The sequence below is a fragment of the Lipophrys pholis genome, assembly GCF_963383615.2.
Source record: "Lipophrys pholis genome assembly, chromosome: 4".
Classification (NCBI taxonomy): Eukaryota; Metazoa; Chordata; class Actinopteri; order Blenniiformes; family Blenniidae; genus Lipophrys; species Lipophrys pholis.
Genome location: NC_137637.1, coordinates 25,135,489 through 25,152,776, shown reverse-complemented (window position 1 = coordinate 25,152,776; position 17,288 = coordinate 25,135,489). Strand labels below are relative to the sequence as shown.

General features: G+C 41.8%; 1 protein-coding gene across 4 annotated transcripts in view; it reads right to left on the bottom strand.

Moving 5' to 3' along the window:
• Positions 1-16,885, bottom strand: part of r3hdm2 (R3H domain containing 2) — a 55,349-nt gene extending 38,464 nt beyond the window's left edge. For 2 of the 4 annotated variants that reach the window (XM_080460676.1, XM_080460675.1), the window contains exon 1: positions 15,201-15,270. The gene's annotated coding sequence lies outside the window, so the exon portion shown is untranslated. Of the gene's footprint in view, positions 1-15,200; positions 15,271-16,770; positions 16,803-16,841 lie in introns of those variants that run through there. The other 2 variants (XM_080460673.1, XM_080460674.1) reach the window with 2 other exon arrangements.
• Between the last annotated feature and the right edge of the window lie 403 nt (positions 16,886-17,288).

Sequence of the window (17,288 nt, the reverse complement as noted above, 5' to 3'; positions counted from 1 at the left end):
TTCAAACACTTGACACATCATTAAAAAGATGGCATCTCGATCAAACCATGACCAATATTTTAGTGTTTGATTAAAGTGAAAGAACACTCCACAAACAGGCACAGCAGCTGTCATATCCCGGTTGATTTTTATCAATGGCAGCCAAAGTGCAACTGATGAGAGAAAAAGCATGGCCTCTTTCTTCTCAATTCCATGTGAGTAATTATTAAGAGCCGTCACTCCAATCAATTACTTATTCACAGTGTTATTTAGAATTTCATAATGAAAACGCATGTGTCGCAAACATGCCTCTCCATTTTCTCTGCAGAGGCTGAATGGAGGATGGAAGTGAATGGAAGCGCAGAGCGCTGCGAATAGGAGCGAGCAGGCATGTACAAACCCACAGACAGCAGTGGGAGAGACGTACACAGGCAGCTCGACCCAGTTCAGCTCCTCTGTATTCAGCAGCGCACCTCGCCCATTTGACGTCAGAGAGAATCCATTTCACAAAAGGCAGCAAGGTTATGTCTTCAGAGTGGAGGCTGGTGGGTGTGTGTGTGTGTGTGTGTGTGTGTGTGTGTGTGTGTGTGTGTGTGTGTGGTAATGGCAGTTTTTGCAAGCTCAGAGCCTGCACATATTATATATCAGCAGCAGCAGCAGTGTGTGTGTGTGTGTGTGTGTGTGTGTGTGTGTGTGTGTGTGTGTGTGTGTGTGTGTGTGTGTGTGTGTGTGTGTGTGTGTGTGTGTGTGTGTGTGTGTGTGTGTGTGTGTGTGTGTGTGTGTGTGTGTGTGTGTGTGTGTGTGTGTGTGTGTGTGTGTGTGTTCGCGCGCGCGCACACCAGAGCTCGCCTGTGTCAGAGAGGATTCCCCTTTGCGTCAGTTGCACAATTTCAAGCAGGGAGGGGGCGAGGGGGCTGGCAGAGCACTAGAGACTGTGGAAGAACAGTGCTTCAGTCTCCAAAACATGGACACATAATTCTCTAGGAAACAGAGTACTGTTTTGTAACATAAGCTACTTAAAAAAAAAAAAGGGGGGGGGGGGGGGGTGTTAGGTGACTGGTGGCTTCAAAAAAAAGGAGAGAAGGGAAACTTAGTAGATGACGACAAATAAGTCAAATAAAAAAAAAAAATCCTTGAGGCGCAAACCACAAATGACAAAACATAAATGGTCAAATGAAGCGGAAGACGGGGTTTCTCTTCTTCCATCTATGTCTCTTTGTCTTTCTACCTGCCACCCCGTCTCTTGTTTCTCTCTGTGCTGCGAGGATACCCCTTTCCTGCCTTCCGCCCCCTGCACGTCAACCCCTCCCATCAACAGCTCTCTCTCCTTCCACCCACATCTAAATGTTAGCTCTCTCTCTCCCTTTCCTTTTCTTCCTCTTTTAATGTGTCTTCTTAAATTGTCAGGCCTGCTGCTGACGCCATCCTCCTCCACTCAGCCAGCCCACTCAGTCCTGTGGGACGAGCAATGACTCATTCTCTCCCTCCTTCCCTCCTCTCCCTCCCTAGTTACCTACCTACCTTTCTGAAGCTCTCCCTCTCTCTCCTCGGGTTGCCTTCGCTACTTAGAAACTATGTATAGTTCTATGCTGCGTATGAACAAACATGTGGTGTATGAAGAGACTGAAGTCGTCACCTGATGAGAAGCTCAAGGAAAAAGTGAGCGATAGTTGGCCAACCACACAACTGTTTGTTTTCTGCACAATGAAGTGGCAGTGAGAGAGCGAGAGAGGGGATCCTGATCTTTAATGCATTATTGATGAAGGCAAGAGCACAGGAATGTGGGTGACAGAGAAACATTGGAATCTATGTGGGCCAAAATTTAACACGCATTTAAATGATCACTTTATTTAGTGCAGAGACTAAATTAGCAGGAAAAATAAAACGATGAAGAAAGTTCCACTAACAGCTCAAACTCCTGTATTGATGCTTTTTTGTCAATAACTAACTGAAACAGCACCTTCACAAAAGTCATTTTCTGAACACCAAGCATACAAAGGTGCTTTTTCCCAAATATAAAACAATCAGATTTTATGAATGAGCCTCCACCATATTCAAGCAGACATATTTTGCATTGATTGTATTCATGACGTTTTGCATACAGGGAAAATGTAACATGCTTTCATTCACAACTCGGTGTATTTTCAGTCACATGACGCCAATGCATCACTTGCATCATCGTGAGCTTCCACTGCGTTGAACCACACTTCTTTATTTAACTCCAGGTTGCAACAACAAATCTAAAGTGTGCGCAGGAAAGCGAAGGCAGAAACAAACCTACCATGTGAACAACCACTGTGAAAGAAACTGTCTGAGGAGTGACTGTAGAGGGGGAAAAGAAAAAAGGATCACAATGGGGCGGAAAAACCCCCACTATGTAGATAACTAAGACAACACAAAGGAATAAAGTCATCATATTGTGAAAAATAAATGGATAATGGCAGACTAATCCCAATAGCACACATCAGTCTAAAAACCCAACCAATACTCAATGCAATTCATTGAAAATGACCAACTTGGTGTCTTTGAAAGGAAAGTAGAATAATTATTGGCTTTTAGAAAGCAGTAGTACCAACAACTTTGTATAAACTGTTGAGAACAACTCAAGATTTAAAAAAAAAAAAAAAGCTTGTGCCTTGCAGTTTGTCTCATTTGTTTTGTAAAACATTGCAGTTTTAGACTTGACAGTTCCAAACAATAAAGAACATTTATTTAAACAATCTCATTCAACAAACACATAAGACAGTGACCCATCAGTCACTAATTAAATAAAGAAATGTCATGAGCAGCATCTCGCACCCCTGGAATCCTCTGGATAGTGAGGAGCATGATTTAAGCAATTCAAGATTTCCAAGCAGTGCAGTAGACAGGTTCACTAACTTTTGTAAAAGATTGTGCCTGCTACACATGAACCAATTTAAATGAATGAATAACTGCGAGGGAAAGAAATTGAATGGCAGCTTCTGCCCTCATTATAACCCTTATGTAATTCACCAGCCTCTTTTTATTGTGAGAAACAGCGAGAAGAGAACGATAGTGTAACAGAGACAGAGGAGGGGGGGAAAAAGAGAGAAAGATGGAGGAGCAAGGGGTGGATAGTGAGACAGGAAGAGAGGAAAAACTTCTCAATGATGAAACAATCTGCACTGTTAAGCGATTGGACTAGACTTCCACCAATGGGAGGACCAGCTCCATGGCAACAGGCTCTGTCACCAAGAGAAAAGCAACCATATCCCTCAACACCCCCATATTTTCCTCTTCTTTTCTCTCTCACGACCCCCGTCCTTTCCCCAATTACAAGGCCCAATGTATTTATCATTGGGTGTTCATATAAAGATATGAAACAGCAAACAGACACATGCACAAACACACACAACATACAGCAGCATCATGGGTTGCTTGCGTGAACAGCACAGCTCAGTCACACAGACACAACAAACGCACACCAAACAGGTCTTGCAGAGGTACGCGCATAACTAATAAGGGTTAAAAGTGATCAGCATGTGAGTCATACACGCACACACGCACAAAACACGCAGATTGGCGATGACTTCTCTCACACTGCTCCACTTTGTCCTGATGGGAGCAATGACTATCAGGTCTGATGGAACTAAACCCTGAACTAAATCAACTGAGCTCACTAACAAAGGAACAAACTTCCATAATTAAAAACATTGCTCCCTTTACTTATCTCTGAACATGTAATGTATAAAAAAAAATAAAAAATAGGCAGCATAGTGATGCACTGATTAGCCTTCTAGCCTCATAGAAAAGTATTCCTGATTCAGGATTTTCATGTTCTTCCTGCGCATTCATGATTTTCTCCAGGTACTAAAGTTTCCTCACACAGTCCAAAAGCCTGTGTTGGAAGGTGAACTGGTCACTCTAAGGCCCTTTTTACACGACGACGTTTTCAAGTGAAAACAGAACATTTTCGTTGAGTTTTGGGGGTCTGTTTACAGGACAACGGTGTCACTGAAAACACAACTGTTTGAAAATGCTCCGGCCCTGTGTAAACATGGAAACACAACTTTTCTAAAATGATGCTCTTGCTCATGTGCACTATGGTCACTGTTAATTGTTCTGTGCAGTGTGCTGTTCACTCTAGAATTTACCTGTTCACATTTACAACACCATCATCTGGAACACATGTGGAGACACATTTTATTTCTTACAAACAACCACTGAATGGGCCAAAACAACAAAGAAAGTTTCAAGGAGCTTGAATGTTTACAACGTGCTGATCTCTGCGTGTATTTGTAAGTGTTTTTATTACACAACTACAGCACTCACTAGGACAAATACATAATCTTTCAGCATTTCTGCTGTTTCCGTGTAAATGGTCATCGTTTTCAAGAACTTTCTAAAGCTTTCAAAACGTGAAACTTTTCTGAATGCAAAAGCAACGTGTTTTCACGTGAAACATTGTGTAAACTGGGATTTAATTTCCACCAAAAAGAACTGGGTGCTGGTGGTAGTATTAGAGCGTAGTGGGTTCAAATCTCACAACTCCAAAGAACCAGTGGCTTTTCCACTGACAAGGGGGCCAGTAAGAGCCACATTATTGCGCCAATTAATTGTTTTTGCCCCTGGGTGCCGAAATAATATAAACAGCCTACCATCACATAAAAATCACATAATACTGAACATCTGGTTTTACAAAGGACTTAACTGTTTCCTAATAATCCATTATATGCTTCATATAACCTTAATCGACTTGTAAGAATTCATGTCATGTATAAGCTTTGGTGGTTCACAGGTAGAAATCTTGCCTGCAATGCAGGAGACCTGCTTGCGATTCCCAGCCAATGCAACAGATCTCTCAAAATGTGTTTAGTTACTTTTAAAGACACATTTTTGTTCATTGGTTATTCTCCAGTTGGACCACCACTGACTACTGGAGCAAAAAGCAAGGGCAACACACAACTTTTTTGGCTACTATCCGTCCTCCTAGTCTAGTGACTAGATGAGTAAAGCTCTTGTCAGTCTTCCATTATTTAGATGGCCCACTTCAAGACCTAAATGGTTTTTTATGATCACATTGGGCACTGCCCCCGTGCCACATACGAGTAGGAAAATGACCTGGCTGCAGGTGTGCGACACAAAATAGGCTGCTTTTCATAACTGAAAACAATGAAACTAGCATATGGTGAAGGCGTTGACTTAAAAAGTGCAATGCACCAAAGATATGCCCCAGGATTTCAACAACTGTCAATGGCCATAAATTCTTCGGATGAGTGCATGAGCCTGTAGTATACCAAATGTGAGAATGTTTCATTGTGTATTATATTCCAAATTGAACAGATTAAAGAGAAACCTGATGTAAAAAAACAACAATAAAATATCCCCCCAAATAGCTTAGCCTTTGTTCGAAGAGGTAATATTCTCAAGCATTTTATGTCTTATTGTTTTTCTACCAGCTATTTCTGTCTCTTTCGCTCTGAGGTTTTGCCAAATAGCATCAACATTTTTGTCTACAGAAACTCATTCACAGTTGTGACCTAGAGTAGCTTATAAAGTGCGCTGTCTGTGTTGGTCATGTTCACTTTGAAAAAGTACTCTTCAGCCCTGTTGCCTGTAGATCAAGACAGCTTCTATTGGTAAATATGATGTGTAAAGTGAAACACTGAGACAGGGTGGAGGGAATATTAAGAAAAGTTACGAAATGTTAACGAGTAGATGGGTAAAAACCTTAGAGCGCAGCATAGGCACACACACTCCAAACTTTCATCTTCTATAATCCAAGTTTACAATGAACTAACTGCATGTGTAAGATGAACAACAATATGCTGACAAAAGTGAACATTGGTGGAAGATGTATAAAAATGTTAATGCGTTGGGTCAATGATAAACTGCTGAAATGGGCTTTAACAAATTTAAAGCAATTATAACACCTTAGCTTTTAATAGCTATACAATATTTACACCTAACGTGTTTCATTAACTAATAAAAATTGACTTCAGTCCAAACATTCAGTCCACCAGCCATACACACTCCTCTAATAAACCCGTTACTGGCCACGTGTTTAAAGATCCGTTTTAAACACCCAGGGTTACAAGAGATGAAGTTGCATCTGGTGTCACTTTTGCAGGAAAGACATGCATGCAATGAAATATATCCCTAATAGACGACAATATTATAAACCCTGTGCACCATTTTGGCATGGGAATGGTCCAATCAGACTTATTGGATCATATTGCATCTTTGCAATATGATCCAATAACAGCACGCCTTCACCAAGCAGCCCCTCAGGTTACTTTTTAACATGGTGCTAGTCGAGGCTCAAAACAATAAAATGAAACTTCAATGTGTTAAATAATGTGCTGGCAAACAACTGGTTGTGGCCAGATGGTACCAGTGTCTTCTATGGTTTACGCAGACACCTTGATTGCCACAACCACACTTACTGACAGCTGGTTTCCTTTCCCGCCATGCCACAACAGTGATGAAGACTTGAGTGCTGCTGGCCAACCAGCCTGATCCAGAAGTCAGGCACTGAGCCAGGCTGACTCTGTCGAGGCCACCACAAAGTGTGGCATCCTACAACGTGACTTGAGCTCTTCAGAATAGCCGGCAGGAAGGCAGCATTGCCAGTCATTCAAATGCCTAACCTTCAAATATGCTGCCAAGCTCAGTGCACAACTGAACATCCTCCTTTAAGTTCTTTTCCAGAACTGAATATCCTTTCCAATCACACAGGCCACAGTACAGGTTAAGAAAAAAAAACATACCCAACAAACAAAATGTCACTGACACAACAGAGCTCTGTGGTAGCCATCAACGTTGGAACCATTAAAGCAGGAAAAACAGATTTGTAGTAACAGAGACATTTAGAACAGACAGATCCACCATGCCCTCTGTCCTTTATGCATTACCATTACAACAGGCAACTGCAATGTTTCAACAATGATGAGACCGTGCTAAAATAGGAAAATGGGGAGATGATGACAGGTCTGCTCTTGGCAGTAAGAGCTGGAGACGCAAAATGGTACTCATACTGTGTGGTATCTGAGCGACAAGAAAGCTTGACTAAGCAGGGCTAAAACATTATATTTGCTCCTTACCTGATCTCGCCATTCAACCAAAACCTAATAATAATAATAAGATCAACATGTTGAGAGTCTTCATTCCAAACTATCTCATCATTGAAATTTGCAAACCCCATAGATGCTTTCAATTTACCTACACTATGTGTGATGATGGCACCGGTAACACGACATGCCCAGCTCAGATTAGGAAGTAGCGTTAATTAGAGAAACTGCACATGGCAGCGAGTCGCTACCTCACATAGCTGACCTGATGGTGGTGGCAGGTCAGTGTTGCATGGTGCTGCACCATCTGTTTACCTGTAAAAGCCAACCACTCCCAATACCTCCGTCTGACAGCCAATTATTTCCAGTTTTTCTTGCCTCTCTGTCTTCCTTTCTTCAACTCTCTTTGCATCATCACAATCTTCTGATTACATCAGAATGCAAAACTAGTTCTGTTCAGATAGAGCATATTTGTAAAGGCGATCAATTGGCTTTAGAGCTAAGCTGCTCCCTTCACCGAGTGGGTATGAGTCTTGTAAGTCTCAACTGAGCATGCAGCAGATACAAGGTCAGGCTGGCCTAATTTGCGCCACACTGTCATTTGTTTCTACACGTCAGCCCCAAAGTATTCTCTATGTAGAAAACCTTGCCAGTAGTTCAAGTGTCTGAATTTCAAACTACACTACAATTTATGTAGAAGAATAAAAATACTTTAGACCAAACTATCATAGCATAAACAAGAGTCCTTCTCGAGTTCCCCAATAACGTCTTGCCATATACTGATCATATTAAGTATCTACTTGAATACCTTGTCGGAACATCCTGGTGCACCCGTTTGCCTGTCATCACTTGATTTTCTTAATTTTAAGGATCATTTCCAATAGTTTTAATAGTCTCTTGAGGACTTTAGGTTACATCCCTCAAGCCGCAGATACCATGAGAAAATGCAAGAATAGCAGAACCATGAACTATATTATTACTCCTGTAATTGGCCTTTTAAACAATTCAACGTGAGCCTCTTTGATTTAATTATTTTTAGTTCGCGTTGCCTTGTTTAATTGCTGTTTTTTGCTGCCAGCAGCAAATCAAGTTTTTGGGGAAGAAGGTAAGGTTGGGGTTGGGGTTCGGTGTAATAGTAGGTTGCCTGTTCAGTGTATAAACTGTTGAAAGATTGTTAACGTTAGAACACATTTTGGTACCTTTTTCATGGGTAATAGTGATTAATTTAGACCAAAGAAGTTTACACTTCTTTCTTGAAAAATTTCCAGATGAGAAAGTGTGAACCTCCTGACTTAAAGGCAATTACAGCAGCTATACTCGAGGGTTTGATATTGATTTTTTCCTCCCTTCCTTTCACTCTCTTGTGCTTCTTCCCTTTCGTACTCAGTACTTTTTCCCACGCATTGCCAATTAGAATGCAGAAGTGAGGCTATAGGGGCACCAAACTACTTGGGGAGCGGAGCTTCAAAGTCACAAACAACAGTAGTGGTCCTACCCACTGACAGCGATGCACACACATGCAAACATTGTTTAAACATTATTCTTTACCTTGAGGAGGCTTAACTTCATTACGTGAGCCACCACCTGGTTTTAGTCACTGCCTTGTTTAGGAAAGGCCTAACATGTCTACTAAGCTGACAAAAGGAAGATAGTGTTACTAGCTCAGGCAAACTAATGCCAATCGGACCGTTTCCATCTAATTTGAGGTTGCTTCAGCAGGTGCTTACCTTTTGTAACTGACAAAAAAGGGAAAATCATGTGATCAGTGTGAGTTCATCAAGCGAGTTAAATTGTGATACACAGCTTAAGACACTGATGCATTTTGATTTATCTTAAGGCTGAAAGTGATGCATACGCCCGCACACAAAGATAGACATTATATAAACAAGTCACATCCAGCATGATACAGATCTGGGCAAAGGTTAAGAGAAAATAAATTGAAGAAGGAAATGATGAGGTTTGTAAATATGAAATTTGATAAACTTTTAACCAGCAGAGCTGCAAAGAAAAGGGAAGGCCAGGTCTTCCATGCCTGAAACAGAGCTCAGGCCATGAGGATGGCGTGCTATTTATAGCAACAGATTTTTTATTCAAGAGGGCTCTGCTGTTGTGCTATCTCTCACACTTGTGCTGCCTCTCCCTCTCTCCTTCTCTCACCTCTCTATTCTCTCCGTTCCCGCACACTGTGTTCATCAAATAAAGAGGAAAATACATCTACATAAGCAGCCATAGAGGTATACCACATTCACAAACCAAAAGAGTTTCCCCATTTTGGATGCATTCATTAACAATCACAATCGCGACTCTTGACTGCAACGTCAACTCAAGAGGATCGACGAGGAGAAACTGGAAGTTTGTGACTACAGGACTTTCCACATGCCTTATGTAAGCCCATAGGTTGTCCTTCTTCCCTGCACCCCTCCCTCCCTCCTCAGTATGACCGTGTTGCAGAGCAACGCCTACTTCTCAGTGACTCTACACCCCACCAGACCACCTCCACCCTCCTACACAGGCACAATGGAAGGGAATTCCTCATTACCTCAGCGTTTGCCTCACGAAACATGTTTTGAGGGAGTCGCTATCTTAACATGTGAAGATGAACTGACCACGAGACACAAGCACTAGTAAAGTGCCCCGTACATGACAAACATACAGTCTGACATGTGTAAAAAATAAATAAATAAATAACTACACAAAATGCAACATGATCATCCTTCCAGCTCTGACACATTGATAAAATGATTAGGACTTGCAAGTAGGAACCATATCAAAGTGTCTCACAGTGAACACTGCTACATGAATTCTACACAGTTAATGAGGCATAATTAAAGGAATTGCTGCAGGAACTTTACAATAAGCAATAATGAAATGTGCCATGATCTGACGTGATAATAATTGTGGCAAACGCTGCATGTTACACTTAATTCTTTAGCTAAAGGAACTGCATTTCACCTTCAAATTATTAACACCCACTGCTAAAGACACACAGATATATACGTCCTTACTGTATTTAGAGTTCAGCTCTGGATCTCCAGCCAAGTCGGATCAGGTGTCTCGCGGATAAAAGCACATTATCGCAGGAGAATCAGCAGCAGAAACGGCTCTGGCTCCAGACAGCGCTGACATTAGTTTTGCCTAAGTAGTAGAAGCGAGTACATTCCATTCTGTGCATCAGGGAAACAGCAGTTTCAAGAGTGTTGAGGTCTGTCACTGTCTTCAGCTCATTCCCTTTTCTTCGCCATCACGCTTGCTCGGTTCCCTTCCTATCCCTTCCTAGCAGGTTTGTTTTCTTAATGGCTTTCATGAAAACGGTCAGAAGTATTTCGACTGCCCCCTTTCTTTTTCTGAATGAAGCACAAGCACAACACTAAAACAGAAAACCTTGCTTGCTGGCTGGCTGCCTCTGGCTCTCTACCACTCTTCTGCCATCATGTACGCAGTTTGCACCGCTCCCTTCTCTTCCAACCCTCCCTTTTTGTGTGGATTCTCTCCCTTACATATCTTGTTTGCTCTCTGCTTCTGTGAAACAATATAATTGCAATGACAGCCAAACCAGGGCATGAAAGAAGCCCAGCGGTTTGGGGGGCTGCATGGATCAGCTACTCCGTCACTAAATACAACAGCAGGACTTGGTAACGAGAGCTTACAGTAAATGCATTTATGCTCTCACAGCTTCAGTTTAGGGTCGTTGCGTTTTTACGAAGCACACAGCCTGCATCCAGAGGCAGGCAGAAAACACAGACCCGAGCACACTATAGTCACATTCATCGCTCTCCATTTTATGGAAATATCCAGAGACATTATCTGTTGCCTGTCCCTGGTTAAACTGAAGAAGCTTAAAAGTACTGACAGCTGCTGGTGAAACAGAGCACTGCTGCACCGGTCAAAATAAAGCAATATAGTGAGAGGTTTTTGAAGTGAAGATAGTGGAGAGAAATAATCATGGCAGCTCATTAGCAAGGAAAAACCTTAATCCCCCAAGAAAAGATTTGCATGTTCTCCCTGCAGCCCCCTGACTGCAAACAGCAGCTGAAAGATGCAGAGGAAAAGAGGCAGTCAAAAGTTCAGCATCAAAGGAAATGCCAACTGGGAACTCACACAAAGTGGCGGAGATGTCTGTTCCGTAGGTAGCCAAGTTCTTAGGCAGACAGTATTTGGCCAGGTTTCTTTATAATGTGCCTTATCCTTTTTTTTTTTTTACTTATTAACTTGTTTTTCTGAAAAAAAATCTTTCAAAAATGTTGTAGCCTTCTTGGGCAGTATTCCAGATGATATTTGACAACCACGACCAGACAATAGATCAATATTTTAATCAGTAGAGTTCCTTTTTGGGCTACAGATATGAACAAGATGACAAATGAAATCACTCAACACGCACTATCTGTACGATTATGCATAGATCATCCATCCATCTTCTTTCCGACTTAGTCCACAATGGGTTGCAATGTTCAGATCAGAAGTAATATTTTGTGAAGCATGTTTACCAATTTGTAAATTTCATTTTTCAATGCATCAAAACATATGGGTATGTGACATTTTTGGAGCACCACAGTACATGAAGACACACTGCAGCAGAACATCACACTGTCATATTTTCTAGCTCTGATGAGGTTGCATCTAGTTGTGCATTCAATTTTGCCGTTTTCAGGTGAGCCTACAGTTGCAGGAGTCTTCATACTATGGAGGAAAACAATAAGTCAATGTAAATTGTCTCAGAGTTGAGAGTTTTAACTTGACTCAGATACATCAGTAGCTAAATTTCAAGGGTGGGTAAATGTAGTAAATATCTAAAAAGTTACCCCAAACATTAAATCCCCATGAATCCAGCTGTGTTGGACCCCCCGACCCCTTTACAAGGATCCAGTACTAGAGTCAAATTAATTCAAGCACACTTTTATGACAGTTGAGCAGTAACATTTTCATTGTATTAATAAGTTTATTCAAAAAACAATTACTGAAACATATTACAATGTATTTAATGGTCAAATTCATACATTACCCAAGCTTATAAATTTCTATTAAAGGTCGGGCAAGTAAAAATTTGTCCAGGCAAGTAAAAAGTTGTAAGCAGATCCCAATTTATTTCAATGGAGAATCTACTTTTCAACACATTAATTTCAATCATAAAACATGTCCTATAAAGATGAGGACTTATTTCATTTTTGTTATTTGTTACGTATGTGAAGTAAATATTTGATTTGACTTTTGATACGCAAAGCAATTGCAGGCCAAGTGGTTCATGTTTACACGTCTCACCGGGCTCATATGGGTAGTGAATATTTAAAGCGTTTTTAAATATAGCAGTAGATTTCACTTGGAAATGATTAGTCAGAGTAGCTGCAACATCACCACAACCACCTCGACACAGTTGAGATCTGTGGACTGACTGAGTCTAACTACAGGGAGCAGACAAAAGGTGGGATGGATCCCACTTCACAACTTGCTTTTTCTTTTTTTTTTTTACTTTGCTATGGTATGGCAGGAAAGCAACGAATGACTCTGCAAACCTTGTATAGCTTTAGAAAAAGGGTTTGTCTCAAATTGACCACATGACATGGGATAAAGACGGATGGCAGATACTAATGCCACCTAATGCTTCAAAACCAGTCCAGCCATTTCTTCTGCACTTGAACAGTCAGGTAGTGTCCTTCTCAGGCTGGCAGGAGATGGAGTTGCATTAACGGAAGAAGAAAGGGGAGGAGTCCAACAAGGATCAGGAGCCAGAGATACCACCGCCATTTGTGAACGCAGGTAAGGTGCTAGAGTTTATACATGCAGCATCAGGCTAAGGTAGAAAACACCTGCCAAACATTTAAAGCACTAATATAGAAACAAGTGTGTGCATAAACAACTTTGAAAGGAGATGAACGCTTTCTTCTTGGCTTGTGATTCCTCATGAGTTAAGTGAGCTCCATCATGAGCGTAATCTTTAAATGAAGCTACAAGTGTCTTTGGCCATGTCTGAAACTGTGGACAACACTACTTGTTTATGTCACACACTTCACCCTGTGACAAACTTTTAGCCCGTTTTCTCTTTAAACTCTTGTGCAGAAAGCACCCGAGCGATGCGGAACCAACACTGAAGTCCGTCAGACTGATCTACCCAATCTGAAGCCAGACTTACAGCCATACAACCAGTCACCTCCCTTCTGCGCTGATCAATAATTTACATCAAAGCAAGCTGAGGCGGGTGGTTGTTGGAAAAACTGAAGAATGACAAATGCTGAGAGGGGAAGACGTGACGAGAAAAAGCAGCTGAGAAAAGGTAGAAAACAGGAAAAGAAGAGGGAACACATAAAAGATGGAGCGAGAAACAGAAGCAGGAGCGGTTAAGAGAAGAGACAGAAGCAGCAACACCACGCTCGGTGCTCTGGCAGAGATCTATAAATAGCTCTTCAAATCTCTCTAGAAAAAGCCACTCTTCTACTTATGCTGCTGCAAACACAGATCCAGACAGAAGCAGATATGGATACCTGGCTGACAAATAAATAGACTACATCTTATTAAATAACAGCTGCCTCGTTCCATGACATCAGTCCTAAAAATACTGTATTCAAAACACAGCAACACTGACCATCTTGTGGTGCATAAATATTTGATTGTAGGATGTGAATACAGTAAAAGCAAGCGGACTACCCCCGACACACAGTATCACATGTTCTTCTGGTGCGTGGGGGAAAAAAAATAAATAAATAAACCTGCTTCTATTCATGCATATTAACAACCAGGGGAAAAAAAAACATTTCTTTTGTCATTTTAAGAAAAGTAAAAAATTTGACTTTCTGAATGCAATACACTTGCATAACAATCTAATGAGGTTGGAAAATCTCAGAATCGACACAAACTTTCCAGAGATGCGTGAAAAATCCCCAAGTTGGGGTAAATATGGTGACGAGGAGGCAGGATACTTCATCTTTTTTTTCTTTTTTATTGGTGGCCTTAGCAACAGTAGACTGTTGATTCAATGACTCACCTCCACCAGATCTTACTATGGATAAGCCTTTTCTCAATGATACTGCCCTCACACCAGCGATCGGATTCAGTGTTGCTGAGAAACGACATACAGCTTCATGCATCATTTTGAAGAAGCACAAGGCTATAATGCAGATGCACGATTCCAAAAAAAGTAGAGTCAATGAAGGCTTTAAACAAGAAAAAAAGGAAAAGATAAAAAAAAACATGCTCTCAGAGGACCTGCCTCCTTGAGCTGTCATCGATTTTACTCAAGTCGGCAAACAGGGAGTGACAAATTGCGATATTTTCATGACAATCTCAACATCAATTGCGACTGTGTTGGCAGTGCCTGTCTGCTGATGGCAATTCCCAGGATCACATGACGAGCAATGCCAGCTCTCTCACACACACACACACACACACACACACACACACACACACACACACACACACACACACACACACACACACACACACACACACACACACACACACACACACACACACACACACACACACACACACACACACACACACACACACACACACACACACCAGAGCAGATGTTTGAATCACAGCTGGGCCAGCCTGTGCAGTCATCCCAACTTGTGTGTCACAACAGTGTTGCTGCCCGTTTTCATTTTGAGTGTGGAAAAAGTGGAGGTAAAGGCACTACAGACACGAAGCCATGTTGAACACAATGATCACCTTGAAGCAATGCCAACAAGATTACACTGTGGTGTAACTATATGTGGACAAGTATCTAAATGGGGTAACTTCCACCAGCCATCATCGTTCAGTCATTCATCGCTCCCGAACTTCTTGATCATTTAACAACACATCTATATCTTCTTTAGTGTAGTTACCGACCAATCAGTGACCACATGCACTCACACAAACCAGGTTACAATTCCATAAATAACACTGTGTGGTCACCACTATGATTCGCCGCAAACATTTCATCCGATTCATTTGGGCAGACCATCACTTCATTCATACTACTTCCATCAAAAGCTCTCTCAGCTGCGATCGGGACGATAAAATGTTAACATGGCCATGTCGTGTTTGAGTGTGTATATATATATATATTTATATATGTGTGTGTTTGTGTGTGTGTGTGTGTCATGGAGAAGGCGGACTTTAAAGATGGTGCTTAACGTTACGCTTCATATCGGACTACTGATAGCAGCCCATCGATTTCAAGTTATCTCAGCCCGTCACGGCGGTGCAGCTTACCGTGTCGGTGGTCCGTGCGTCCGGGGCTCTTGCGAGGAGAATCCTTCAAGTTGAGTCTGTAGAGAGCAGATGGCAGTGCGGTCAGAGTCGTGGCCGTGCAGCTGACTGGAGATATTAGCCCGCACACACACACACATACACGTCCAACAATAGCTAGCTCGCGCTATTAGCAGCCTTCCTCCGGCGGAGAGGCGCGCTGAAGTTGGCTTCCGACTCGACGCTTCCGCTTCAGCGGTAAAGAGAAAACTTCACTTTTAGTTCCAAGCAACAGATTCGCCGCTTGTTTACAACCTTAAGTTTATACTGCAAAGCCACAAAGGATGTTCAGAGTGAAGCTTTGATAGTAAAAGATGTTTGCATAATAAAACTCCACTAAGGCAAAATGTGTTGTTGTTTGTTTTGTAACTTTCCTCTATAGTTAAGACTTTGCAAATGTGTACTGGATTATCCCTGGAGACACACAATCACTTAAAACGCAAGTCCTTATTTTTTTATACATGCAGTACTCTATTTGTGAAACTATTAAAGTTGGCATTTCATTGGATTTACAAAAGGCCAGGCCTAGACTGAATACCCATTAAACTGAACACTGAATATTGTAAATATTACTGCTACTGTGTGTAGTGTATTTTTCCACATCTGGTTCTCTTGTATTTGCATTTACATACGCACACACACACACACATATTATATATATATATATATATATTCACTATCCTATTTTAACCATTTGTGCAATGTGGAGCTGTTGTGATGACTGAATATCCCCACGTGGGAAGAACAAAGTCTGATCTTATCTGAACTCAAATGAGTCAAATCTGGACAGATTAATCGCAGGAAGTCAAGGAATTATTTAAAGTATGTTTGCACAAAGAGACCAACCTGGGACGTTCATTCTGTGTAATGAACAATAATAATCCTTGGTGATCCATTCCAGATTGTAGAGCTGTGTTTGGTTTCTAAGACATCAAAAACTAAATCTTTCTTCTGTGTGTCTGAAACCGGCTGAATGAGACTTTCACTGAACAGAGACTTTTCTTAGATTATTCTGTAGTCTTCTTTGGATTATCCAGTCCAGATATAACAAATCTAAGATTAAGCGTGTTAAATCTGGATTTAATTCAGTGGCGTTATTCAAATTGTGAGGTCCATATTTGTCAAATATAAATATATTGGTTTTGATCGAAAGAGTTTAAGTCTGTAAACCAAATAAGTTACTCCTGATCGGGAACAGTAATTGTAGTTTCCTTCAAAGCATTTCAAGAAGTGGAATAAATGGCGAGAAGAGCCGTCTAAACAATTCTGTATGCAGATTTAGCATGAACTATTTTACGACAGAAAAAAAAGTTTTGCCTTCACTTCTAAATAAGAAGCCACGAATCGGAAGCCAACTTCAGCGTCGTCCGCGAGTATAATTAGCCACCGACAGTGTTAGCCATGTTGCTAACGCTAGCCCGCCAGTTAGCCCTTTCTTTTCTGTGTACGCCAGCGACCAAGCCTCCTCAAACCCCGGCGTTTGTATCACCACCGTCTAGCCGGCGGGGTATTGCACCGCTGGAGCAAAACGTACCTGGTGATAAAACAGACACCGGCGCTGGAACAGTGAGCCGCTGCGGTTAGCCAGCTCCGCGAATGACTTACCGATGCTAATATAATGGTGATGGTTCACTGACTGTCAAAACAGCGCCCTGCGCGTGCAGAGCGGCGTGAACGGTAACGTCAGGTAGAGAGCGGCGGCGGCGGACGGAGGCACGCGACTCCGTGACTGGAGTCCTGCTAAATAACAACGAAACCGCCAAATAATAAAAGCACAAGAAATTAACGAAAGAAAAGAGGAGAAAAAAAAAACAAGCAAAATGCTATGACCCCCCTCCTGGGCTCGTGTGTGTGTGTGTGTGTGTGTGTGTGTGTGTGTGTGTGTGTGTGTGTGTGTGTGTGTGTGTGTGTGTGTGTGTGTGTGTGTGTGTGTGTGTGTGTGTGTGTGTGTGTTGACCGACCGACAGTTACGTCAGCGTCGCACGGAGACGTCCAGGGTGTCTATTTAAGAGCCGTGTGGTGCACCTGCACGTTATTCACACACACCAGGGT